General features: G+C 36.3%; 1 pseudogene; it reads right to left on the bottom strand.

Moving 5' to 3' along the window:
• Nucleotides 1-5,519: 5,519 nt before the first annotated feature.
• LOC112298085 (proteasome maturation protein pseudogene) lies at nucleotides 5,520-10,634 on the bottom strand (annotated as a pseudogene).
• Nucleotides 10,635-13,342: the final 2,708 nt, after the last annotated feature.

Genomic DNA, 13,342 nt, shown 5'->3' with positions numbered 1-13,342 from the left:
TTGCCAGGAAGCAAGATGTCAAATGCTCCCTAATCTGTTTTTAAAAGGCTTTTTTTTCTGCTTAAGAAACTGTTGGAGTAAGAATTCAAAAGAGGAAAGGTGAAAAAGCAATTTTAACATTCAACTATATTAATATATAGTCAGTAAAAAATTATGCTTTTATTGAGCATAATTCATTTAAGTGTGTTGTACTCTCCTGTTGAAAGTTGATTAATGTAAATAGTCACGTTGTTACAGTAAATAGCTGTATAATTCACTTGGACATTAAATAAGCTATTCACTTGGTTACTGAAGTCTTAAGGACATCCTATCACTGTTTTAAATCTGTAAACCTCAGTTGCTAGACCTAGTTTTGGAACTTTGTGATCTGTTCAGCAACTTGAAGTGAAAAGTAATGTGAAAGTAGGAATAAGTTAACCAGATTTTTGTTGTCTTCTGCATTTTGGATGCTTTCAGGAAGTTACACACAGCCAGCTTCCAAACTACACATCCTTTAAAAAAAAATCTTTATTGTATTTTTTTCCATTATCATTCAGTCCCCTTATACCCACATCCCCCCAGCAATCACCATACTGTTGTCCATGTCCATGAGTCCCTTTTCCTTTGTGCTCAATCCCTCCACCCCCTAACCTTCTCCCCCACTAGCTGTCATCCTGCTCTCCATCTCTGAGTCTGTCCCCATTTCCCCTGTTAGTTCAGTTTGTTCATTAGATTCCACATATGAGTGAAATCATACAGTATTTGTCTTTCTCTGACTGGCTTATTTCACTTAGCATAATGTCCTCCAGGTCCATCCATACTGTCCCAAAGTTTTCTTTTTTATGGCCTAGTAGTATTCCATTGTGTAAATGTCCCATAGTAGTTTTATCTACTCATCTGCTGATGGACACTGAAGCTCCTTCCATCGCTTGGCGATTGTAAATAATGCTGCAGTGAACATAGGGGTGCTTATGTTCTTTTGAATATATGGGTTCCTTCAGATATATTCCCAGAAGTGGGATCGCTCAGTCAAAAGGCAGATGTATTTTTAATTTTTTGAGGTAATGCCATACTGCTTTCCACAGTGTTTGCAACAATCTATACTTCCAACAACAGTGCAAAAGCTTCCCTTTCTCCAAATCCTTGTCAGCACTTGTTTGTTGATTTATTGATACTAGCCATGCTGACAGGTGTGAGGTGGTATCTCATTGTGGTTGTAATTTGCATTTCTCTGATGATTAGTGACATAGAGCATTTTTTCTTATGTCTATTGGCCATCTGTATGTCCTCCTTGAAAAAGTGTCTATTCAGGCAGGTCTTTTGCCCATTTTTTAATTGGGTTGTTTGCTTTTTTGGTGTTGAGTTTTGTAAGTACAAGTTTTAGATATTAACGCCTTATCAGATGTATCAGTGCATATTGTCACCCGTTCTGTAGGTTGTCTTTTTTATTTTGTCTTTTTTATTTTGTTGATGATTTCCTTTGCTGTGCAAAAACTTTTTAGTCTGATGTAGTACCATTTCATTATTTTTTCTTTTCTTTCCCTTGCCTAGGGAGATATATCCAATATACACATACTTTTAATAAGAATAATCTAACCGGTTATTTTGGCTTTACTTGCAAAATGTTCCATTGCAAGATCTTAATCTGTTACTTAATCAAGAAGCACCTCATCTTATAAAGTCAGCAGCTTTTTATTAAATTGTTCATTGCAGTAAAATGAATTGAGTAAACATGATATTAAATAAATTACAAAATATCACACTAAGCTCTGACTCATAATATCTGAATATACATCCAAGATATTTATTTTTATAGCTCTTTAACACCTCAATTTATCATATACTGCTCAAAATTACTCTTATTTTATGCTATGCTTGTGAATCTTGTGTAGTTCCAGTGCTATATTTAAGATTATTTCTTTTTTTTTAAGATTTTATTTATTGACTTTTAGAGAGAGGGTAAGGAAGAGAGAAAGAGGGAGAGAGAAACATCAATGTGAGAAACATTGAGTGGTTGCCTCTCATACGGCTCCCACCCCATCCCACACCGGGAATTGAACTTGCAACTCAGGCATGTGCCCTGACCAGGAATCCACCCGCGAGCCTTCACTTTGCAGAACAACGCCCAACCAACTGAGCCACACATACCCAAGTATATTCCTAAAATTACTATTAACTTTTATAGATGTTGGCTTTTAATTTTGATAATAGTTGGTTTGATATGATATTTAACTAAGAAAGAAATATGGCAAGATTAAAAACTATATCAATACACCAGCCAGCACAGCCATTTATATAATTTATGAATTATAATTTATATAAATTATGAATTTTAGTATCCACCTGATACCATACACAGTTGTTACAATGTTATCGACTATATTTCCTATACTGTACTTTACATTCCCATGACTACCAATTGGTACTTAATCCCTTCACCTTTTCACCCATCCCCTCACCTTCCCCCCAATCTGGCAACTGTCAAAATGTTCTCTGTATCTGAGTCTGTTTCTGTTCTGCTTGTTTATTTATTGTTTAGATTCCATATATAAGTGGAATCATATGGCATTTGTCTTTCTCTGACTGGCATATTCCATTCAGCAAGCAGTTTTTAGCCGGTGTGCTATGGCACACCTGTATGCTCCAAGAATTTTTAAAACATGCAATACCTGACTTTACTCAGGGACACTGACCTCGTTTCCCTTAGGTTGTCAAATAAAAAAATGACAACAGCCAACATAACAATAGCTGTCCGGTGTGAATGCCCTGTATTGAACCATAAATATATAGGTCATATAATAGTGTTGCATCTTATTGGTCACGTGTCATAATAAGGTTGCATCTAATTAGTTAATTCTTGGTACCAGAAATCCTTATATACAAGTATAGACACCTGATTTTTTAAAAAAGTCACTTTGGAGCAAAAAGGGTAGGTAATTACTATTATTTTTTTGTAAAACAGTCAGAATTATACCTATTTTTTGTCAGATCGGCAAAAAATCTAATATATTTTTGGTATGCCACAGAATTTTAATAATTAGTTTTCGTGTGCCATAAGATCAAAATGGCTGAAAATCGTTGCTCAAGGTCCATCCATGTTGTTGCAAATGGCAAGAATTTGTTCTTTTTTATGGCTGAGTCATATTCTATTGTGTTTATATGAGACAGGCTGAGCCTCTTCTAGATAAGATTAGATTTTCATCCGTTGACCCTCCAACCCTGCACCCAATCAGTGGCCAGACAGAACGGCCCCAGTAATTGCAATGCACCACCTTATCAGGCAAAGAGACTTCCAGGATGCTAATGAACGCTCGGGTTAGCCCCAGAATGACTGTTTCAGAACCTTACCCTCATTATAATAGTAAAAACACTCCCCAGGGTGGAGAGCTAACATGCTAATGAGCCATGTGATGCATGAAGAAGTATGTAATTCCACTGTGCAAGCCTCAACGAGTTCCTGCCTCTACATACTTAGACATCACACTCAGACATCATCTTTCCTGCCTCTACTTCTGTTATTTTTTAATTTTTATTGATTGATTTTAGAGAGAGAGAAGAAGGGAGAGAGAGAAACATCAGCTTGTTGTTCCACTTATTTATGCATTCATTGGTTGATTCTCGTATATCTCCTAACTGGTCCTTGAACCTGCAACCTTGGCATATTGGGACAACACTTTAACCAACTGAACTACCCGGCCAAGGCTACCTTTAAAACTGTTCCCCTGCCTTTGTTCAGGGAGAAGCAGCCATTTCTCTCTCCCTTTGGATGCTGTTTCCCACGCACGCATGGGCTTTTTAATAAACCTCTCACCTGAGTGCTATTTTTAAGTGAACTCTCTTGATTTCCATCTTGGGAGTTTCTAAGAACCTTGGACACCAGTATCATATGCACCACTCTTCTCTACCCATCCATCTACCGATGGGCATTTAGGTTGCTTCCACTTAGGTTGCTTCCATCACGGCTATTGTAAATAATGCTACAGTGAACACACGGATGTGCGTCTTCAATTTAGTGTTTTGGATTTCTTCGGATAAATAGCCAGAGGTGGAACAGTCCTTTGTCTCTTGTTATAGCCTTTATTTTAAAGTCTATCTTGTCTGATATAAGTATTGTTAACCCAGCTTCTTGTTTATTTGTTTTTATTTTTTGAAATATCTTCTTTTCAACCCTTTACTTTTAGTCTGTGTGTGTCTTTCAATCTGAATTAAGTTTTGTAGACAGCAATTATAAGAGTGTTGTTTTGGTTTTTCTTCAACTTCCAGTATCATTTATTTTTCCTAGAATGTAGATACAGTTAACTGTAGCAAGACAGTGCTCAATACTATTTAAGCCTCATTTTAAGTTCTTTAAACTATCTCATCATTTATAAATGTGAATTCACATTTCAGTAAAAATGGAAACTACAATTCAACATAACAAATGTGCATGGACTAAATGCTCTTATCAAAGGACATGGAGAGAGAGAAGAAGGGAGAGAGAGAAATAGGTATGAAAACAAGACCCTCAAAAAAAAATTTTGTCTTTTGATAGGAGCATTTAACCCATTTGCATTTATAGCAATTGTTGATAGATATGTATTTATTGCCATCTTATTATTCATATTTTTTAGAGAGAGAGAGGGAGAAACAATGAATTGTTGTTCACCTATTCATGCATTCATTGGCTGTTTCTTGCATATGCCTTGACCAGGATCAAACCTGCAACCTTGGTATATGGGGATGATGCTCTAACCAACTGAGCTAGCCAGCCAGGGCTTATTATTCATATTTTAAAATTAACATGAGCTGGTTACTTTATTTAGTTTTTCACTTCAAAGACAAGACTAAAATAAAAACTACTGAACTTTATACTTCAATCTGAAAGAATCAAAGAATAGCTATAATTTTAAAACACCTTCAATAAAGCAAATATTATTCTCATGAGCACTAATGAACTATATTGAAACAAGGTAAATATAAATATCTGATTTTGTACTTCATTTAAAGTTTTACCACTGCGATCAGTTACAGATGGTTTACTCTGCAAGAGGCTACTATGAAGACTGCAGACTCAAATTCTGATAATGGTTATTCAAAACTGAATTTATGGAATACCGAGAAATAGGTTGAATTGGAACCAAGTTGTCAGTTTTATAATATTCATTAATACAATTTTTTAAAGATGTAGAAAGTTATTGTTTTAATGCAAATCAGGAGTTTTAAAATCATCTCTAGTGCTTTCAACTGTCAAGTGACCATAAACCAAAGACCCAAATAATTTCAAATGATCAGATATTCTTTAGGCAACAGTTCTCATGCATCATTACATTTTTTTTATTTTTAAAAGATTTTATTTATGTATTATTAGAGAAAGGGGAAGGGAGGGGGAAAAAGAGGGAGAGAACATTGATGTGAGAGAGAAACATTAATTAGCTGACTCTCATACACACCCTGACTGGGCACCAAACCCACAACCCAGGAATTGCCACAACGAACCCTTGTTGTGCCCTGACCAGGAATTGAACTAGCAAACCTTTGCTCTTCAGGACGATGCCCAATCAACTGAGCCACATCCATAAGTGCATGTCAGTGCTTTTAATATTGTGTACATAAAATTCTAGTAAAAAGATGGCTATAAACAAGATGTACCCCCACCGTTTCCATGAACAGCATACTGCATCACAGGAAACCAAGTTTACATTTCCCTATCAGGTGTGATTTTCCCATTATTCCACTTTGTTATGGTTCACTAAGAATATCTTGAAATCCAATAGTCTCATCATTAGTCCTCAAAATATCCAGTGAAAGGCTGCAGCTTGAAAGAAATGGAAGATGCTGGACCTGCTGCACTGCCTTGAATTCCATTTGCAATTTTAGTGGTGCTAACAGATTTTGGGTGTTTCTCAGTGTGGAAAAATTCATTTTTATCTTGGTCGAGTTGTTCAAAGAAGATTATGACTTTCAGAATGTCCACTTGCTGTGGAAGTTTCCACTTGTTGAAAGTTTAGTAACTGGAATACTGTTCTAGCTAAGATCCAAGTCCCCTGGTATTCAACTTCAGCTTGCTCTACGAACAGCCTCTCAGCTTCGTTACTGTGACCAGCCCCACTTCCCACTTCTCATTCCCACTTCCTATTATTCATATCTTATTTATTTATTTTTAGAGAAAGGAGAAGGGAGGGCGAAAGAGAGGGAGACAAACATCAGTGTGTAGTTGCTTCTTGTGTGCCCCACACTGGGAACCTAGCCCCACAACCCAGGCATGTGCCCTGACTGGGAATCGAACCGGCATCCCTTTGGTTCACAGGCCAGCACTCAATCCACCAAGCTACACCAGCCAGGGTTTTTTCTTTTTCTTCTTCTTCTTCTTCTTCTTCTTCTTCTTCTTCTTCTTCTTCTTCTTCTTCTTCTTCTTCTTCTTCTTCTTCTTCTTCGCCTTCTCCCTCCTTCTCCCTCCTTCTCCCTTCTCCTCCCTTCTTCTCCCTTCTCCTTCTTCTTCTTCCCCTTTAGCTCTGACCAGTGTGGCTCAGTTGGTTGGGCATCGTCTCACAAAGCGAAGTGTTGCTGGTTTGATTCCTGGTCAGGGCACATGCTTGGGTTGTGGGTTCAGTTCCCAGTCAGAGTGCATTCAAGAGGCAACCAATCAATGTTTCTCTCTCACATTGATGTTTCTCTCCCTTTCTTTCTTCCTCCCTTCCCCTCTCTTTAAAAATTCATAAGTAAAATCCTTTTTTTTTTTTTTTAAATAAAACCCTTTAGCATTTCTTATAATACTGGTGTGGCAGTAATGAACTCCTTTAGCTTTTTCTTGTCTGGAAATCTCTTTATCTCTCGATTCTAAATGATAGCTTTGCTGGGTACAGTAGTCTTGGTTGTAGGCCCTTGCTTATTATCACTTTGAATATTTCTTGCCAATCCCTTCTGGCTTGCCAAATTTCTATAGAAAAGTCAGCTAACAATCTTATGGGAAATACTTGCAGGTAACTGCTTTTCTCTTGCTGCTTTTAAGATTCTCTTTGTCTTTAACCTTTGCCATTTTAATTATCATACATCTTGGTGTGGGCCTCTATTTCTTTCACCAGCTTAGGGAAGTTTTCTATCATTATTTTTTCACATAGGTTTTCAATTCCTTGCTCTCTCTCTTCTTCCTGCACCCCCATGAGGCGAATATTGGTACCCTTGATGTCCCAGAGGCCCCTTAAATTATCTTCATTTCTTAAAGTACTTTTTTCTTTTTGCTGTTCTGATTGGGTGTTGATAGATAGATAGATACAAAGAGAGAGCGAGAGTCAGAGACAGAGAAAGAAGGTCATAAGAGCGTTGTTTATAATATGAAAAATGATTAACGACCTACATGTCCATGGAAAAGACCCTGGTTAAATTAATAATCATAGGATACGGTTACATTATACAATTATTTAAAATGATGTTATGTGTTTTTTACTATTGGGATAGAAAGATATCCACAACCAATACTGTTAAAATAAAAAGTAAAGTTCTGTCTAGGGGAAAAAAAATGAAGAAAATAAGCCAAAATGAAAAATACAGCATGTATATGTATAGGAAAACATCCAGAAAAATATAACCAAAATGTTAACAGTGCTTCCTGTGGGGTATGATCATAAACATTCTATATTACTTTTTCTGTGATTTTTCTTTTTTTTAATTTTTAAAAGATTGATTTTATTTATTTATTTATTTATTTATTTATTTATTTATTTTAGAGAGGGGAGGGAGGGAGAAAGAGAGGGAGAGAAATATCAATTAGTTGCCTCTTGCACCCCCCAACTGGGAACCTGGCCTGCAACCCAGCATGTGCTCTGATCGGGAATCGAACTAACATTTGGTTTGCAGGCCAGTGCTCAATCCACTGAGCCACACCAGCCAGGGTGTGATTTTTCTCAATCTTAGGTTTTTACAATGATCAGGTATTATGTTTACAAGTATATAAAGCAATAAAGCCACAGAAATTGTAGTACAGAATGAAAGTTCAACTCATGGTTTCAGTGTAGTACTTCTTCGATGCTCACAGTTTATTGATCTGCCTTCCCAGCAGACAGTTTTATAGGCTAGAAGTTCAAGATCCAGCTGTCAGCAGGGCCATGCTCACTCTGAAGGCTCTAGGGGAAGGTCCTTCCTGTTCTGCTTCTGGTGTTCGCCAGCAATCCGTGGTGTTTCTTGGCTTATAGATGCATCACTCAACCATTCCTTGTCATCACGTGACATTCTCTTTGTCCAGTAGTCTTGCAATCAGGTAGTCCTGCAATATTGTGGATTCTTTCAAAGTTGTTTTGGTTATTGTTGGCCCTTTGTATTTATATATATATTTTTTACTTAAAAAAATTATTTATTTACTTATTTAGAGAAGGGATGGGAGGGAGAGAAACATCAATCAGTTGCCTCTTACCCACCCCCAACTGGGAACCTGGCCTGCCACCCAGGCACATGCCCTAACCAGGAATCAAACAAGCAACCTTTCAGTGTGCAGGAAGACACCCAACCCACTGAGCCATCCATACCAGTCAGGGCTATTTACATATACATTTTACAATAGGCTTGCTAATTTCTACCAAAAAAAAAAAAAAAAAGCCTGCTGAGATTTAATTGGGATGGGATCACACTAAATCTATATATCAACTTAGGGAGAATTGACATTTTAGTAATACTGAGTTTTCTAGTTTGTGTTCATAGTCTATTTCTCTATTTATTTAGATCTCACTTTAATTTCTCTCAAAATGGTTTGTGATTTTCAGTGTCAATATCTTACACATACTTTGTTAAATTTAATCATAAATGTTTTATGTCTTTTAATGTTATTGCACATTTATTTTTCAATAGTGCATTACTAGTATAAATACAATTTATTTTTATATATTGGTTTTATGTCCTGTAGCTTTGCTAAATTTATATTCTAGTAGCTTTTTGGGGGAGTAAATTCATTAGGATCTGATTTGTTCACAATCATGTCTTCAAAGAAAGTTTTCCTTCTTTCTCTTAAATCTTACTTATTGCATTGACTAGGACCTCCAGTATAATATTGAATAGAAGTGATGGAAGAAGATACCCTTGCCCTATTCTGGTCTCAGGGAGAAAATATTCTGTTGTTTACTATCAAATATTATGGTAGCTGCAGTCTTTACTGTGAATGCTCTTTATGAGGTCAAAAAAAATTTTCTACTTCTAGTTTTCTGAGGTTTTTATTTTTTTAAATCAAAAATGGGTGTTCAATTTTGTCAAATGCTTTTTCTACCTCTTTTGAGATAATCATATTGTTTTTCTCCTTTATTCTATTTATATGGTGAATTACATTGTTCATATTTTGTTAAAGAGTTTTGCAACTGTATTTACTTCTACTTTCTTTTTTAAACTTTCCCCCCACGCAAGGATCTGTTTATTGATGAAAGAAAGGGGGGGGTAAAACATCGATGTGAGAGAGAAACATGATCCGTTGCTTCTCATACACGCCCTGACCGGGGGATTGAACTGGCTGCCTAGGTATGTGCCCTGACCGGGGATTGAATCCACAATCTTTTGGTGCACGGGACAATGCTCCAACCGAGCCACCCAGCCAGGGCTATTTATAGTTTCTTAACTGTAATCACTTTGTCTGGGTAATGCTGATCTCATAAAATGAGTTGGAAAGTGTTCTCTCATCTAATTTTTGAGATTTTGTAGATTGTGCATTCTTTCTTTAAAAAAATATTTTCTCTGGTTTTATTGAGATATAATTGACACACATTCCTGTATGATGTACAGCAAAAAGGTTTGGTTTATAGGGAAGGGAGAATAAGGTAAAGGGGAAATAAATGGTAACGGAAGGAGAGTTGACTTGGGGTGGGGAACCTGTAACAGTGGAAAATTGTAATCGTGGGGAATTGTAACTCACTCCACCATCCTTTTGTTTCTGTAAGTGCTAACTCTGACTAATGTGTAGCTTGTAGATGAACAGCATGTTTGTATAAGAATCTTACAAACTAACTTCAGAAAATACAGACTCAACCTTCAGGCATCCCAGCTCCAAGAAATATGCTGACCTTCAACCCTGAAGCCAGGATGACTAAACCAGGATGATGCATGATGCACACCGGACCATCACTTACCTTATCCGCACGGAGTGCGCTCGTCTGCACACAGAGAACTTTCAGACCCTTCCTTGATCTTTCTGTTCTGTTCCCCCCTCCATCCTTATAAAAATCTCTGCCTCCACTGAGAGGGGCAGATGGGCTTTAAGATGTGAGTCCCGCATCTTTCCAGGAGATTGCCTTGGTGACATGAGTCCCCCACCTTCCAGGTGGTCAGAACCTGAAAATAAACCACTTTGCTTTACATCAGCACCTGCCTCTCAAGTGTTGGCTTTTGTAGCGGCAGGCGGTTGGACCTGTGTTTCAGTTACATGATAAAATATACATATAATGTGTTAGAGAATTATATTCCTGAACCTATATAATTTTATTAACCAATGTCACTCCAATACATTTTTTAAAAATAAAAATATATTTTTTTAAAACAGTCGGCTTTAGACAGTGCTCATAAATGACATTAGGTATGGGCTACCATGAAACATTTTGGAATTACCTTGAGAACTCAGGAAATAAATTTAGACTTCATTAATATGAAAAACAGGTTTGTTTTACATGTTGTGAAATTATTACCAGAATAAGTTTGGTAACACCCATCATTGCGTATATTTACAATAAAAAGAAATGGAAAAGAAATGTTTCTTTTTATAATGAGAGCTCTTAGGGCTCTCACTCTCTTAGCACCCTTCACACACCAGGGGTAACGCTCATCATCGTGCTGGACATCACATCCCTAGTACTGATTTATCCTTTTAAAAAGTTTTTTTTATTTTTTCAATTGTAGTTTACATTCAAAATTATTTTGTATTACTCCGAGGTGTACAGCATAGTGGTTAGACAGCGCTTACTTATACCTGGTGGCTTGCACCAACTTTTTCCAATCCCTCTACCCTATCCCACTCCACTCCAGTCCCCACTTCTAATAACAAGTCTGTTCTCTTTTTCTATATGTCTTGAATGTTTATTAGCATTCACCAAGGAAACCCTCTGGGCCTGGAAGTTCTTTGTAAGAAGATTTTTAATTATTAAGTCAGTGTTTTAAAAAATGAAAGGCAGTTCAGGTTTTTTGTTTCTTTTTGTCTCTATTTTAATATTTGTGTCTTTTAAAATATTTTTTCCATTTCATTGAAATTTTCCAATTTATTGGTGTAAAGTTGTTTATAATATTCCCTTACATCTTTTTTTGTTGTTCTATTGCAGTTGTCCCGATTTCTTCCCATTGCTCTCCCCTGTCCCACCCACCCCCTTATACCTTTTTAGTATTTGTAGAATATGTAGATATCTTTTCTTTTATCCTTATTATGGATAATTTGTATCTTCATTTCTTTTTTTAAATTATCAACTTAGAGATTTATAAATTGTCCTTTTTTTAAAGAACTAATTTTTGGTTTTCTGATTCTCTTCTATTGCTCGTTTTTTTCTATTTTCTTGGGTTTTCTCTCTTATTTTTAATGTTTCTTTTTTTCTATTTATTTTGGATTTAATATGCTCTCCATTTTTTTTTTACTTCCTAAGTTGAAAGCTTGAAACAATGGTTTTAAACCTTTCTTTTCTTACTGCATAAGCATTTACACCTATAACATCCCCTCTCAGCACAACTTCAGCTGCAGCCCACAAATCTTTGTTTGTTGTGCTGTAAACATCATTCATTCAAAAATGACTTCCAGTTTCCCGTGTGCTTGTCATTGACTCGTAGGTTATTGAGCTGTGTGCTGTTTAATTTCCAAGTACGTATGGATTTTCCAGATATCTTTTTGTTGTTAATTTTTAATTGCAGTGGGGTCAGGGAAAAAACTGGGTGACTCCAGTTCTAACTTCATTAACACTTGTTTTATGAGCCAGCACAAGGTGTAACTTGGCGAAGCTTCCACGTGCACTTGAGAGGGATAAGTACATTGTTAGGTGGAGTGTTTATTTAGTTGATAGTGTTGTTCAGGTCCTGTATATTCCTTCTGATTTTGTGCCTTTAAAAAATTTTTTTTTAAACATTTTTAAAAATTACTGTTGACATTCAATATTCTTTTAGTTTTGGGTGTACAGCATACTAGTGAGACATTTCTACACCTTATGAAGCGGTCCCCCAACAAGTCTAGCGCCCATACATAATTATTATAATACTATTGCCTGTATTCCCTGTGCTGTACTGTACACCCCTTGACTATTTTCTAACTGCCAATTTGTACTTAATCCCTTCTTTATTTTATGCAGTCCCTCAACCCCCTCTCATCTCTTCTGTCAATTATCAAGAGAAGTAGGTTGAAATACTCAGCCACAATTGTATTGTAAATACTACGGACAAATCTATCGAGAACAAACCCATCCTTTCAGTTTTGTCCGTTTTTGTCTCATGTATTTTGAAGCTGTTATTAGATGTCCACACATTTAATTTTCAACATTATATTGTGAAAATGTTCAAACATATGGAAAAATTAAAAGAATTTTACAGTGGACGCCTACCTGTATGCCTACCACCTATATTATACCATTAATGTTTTACAATACTTGGCTTTATTACATACTGTTCATCTGTTACCCATTTTGATGAATTTCCAAGCCCATTGCAGATCTCGGTACACATTTTTCTCTAACTACTTCAGTATGTATATCATTAACTAGAGATCATGCTTTTTAGAGTTTTTTTTCCTTTTGCAGTAAAACAATAAACAGAAAAAAATTTTAATCTGTAGCACTAAATGAGATTAGTATGCATACATCTATGACCTAGACTCTTACCAAGATAAATATGACCCCCATTTTCAGAAAATTTTGTTTTTCCCTTTCCATTCAATCCCTATTACCTTCAGATGCAATCCTAATTCTAATTTTTTTTAATTAATTTTTAAAGAGAGAGAGGAAGGAAGAAAGAGAGAAACAGATTTGTTGTTCAACTTATTTATGCACTCATTGGTTGCTTCTTGTATGCGCCCTGATCAGGGATGGAACCCGCAACCTTGGTGTACTGGGCGGATGCTCTAACCAACTGAGCTATCTGGCCGGAGCCCTGATTTTTTTTTCCCACCATAAATTAGTTTGCCTCTTCTGACACTCAAGGCCAAATTCAGGGTCACACAACCTGTGCAGTCGCACAGGACCAAATGCTTAGAAGAGCCTCACGCTTGGTATAATGGCCTGCTATAATAATTTTGAAATTCTTAATATTTTAACCAGGGGCCTACATTTTCATTTTGCACTAGGCCCTAGGAATTACGTAGCTGGTCCTACTAGAACTTGCATATAAGTAGAATGAAACCATGTGTAAACTTTTTCTGTAAAGCTTCTTTCATGCAGCATGTATTTAATATTTA

The sequence above is a fragment of the Desmodus rotundus genome, chromosome 5, assembly GCF_022682495.2.
Source record: "Desmodus rotundus isolate HL8 chromosome 5, HLdesRot8A.1, whole genome shotgun sequence".
NCBI classification, from domain to species: Eukaryota; Metazoa; Chordata; class Mammalia; order Chiroptera; family Phyllostomidae; genus Desmodus; species Desmodus rotundus.
The sequence above is the reverse complement of the archived record's forward strand: the minus strand, read 5'-3'. Positions and strand labels throughout refer to the sequence as shown.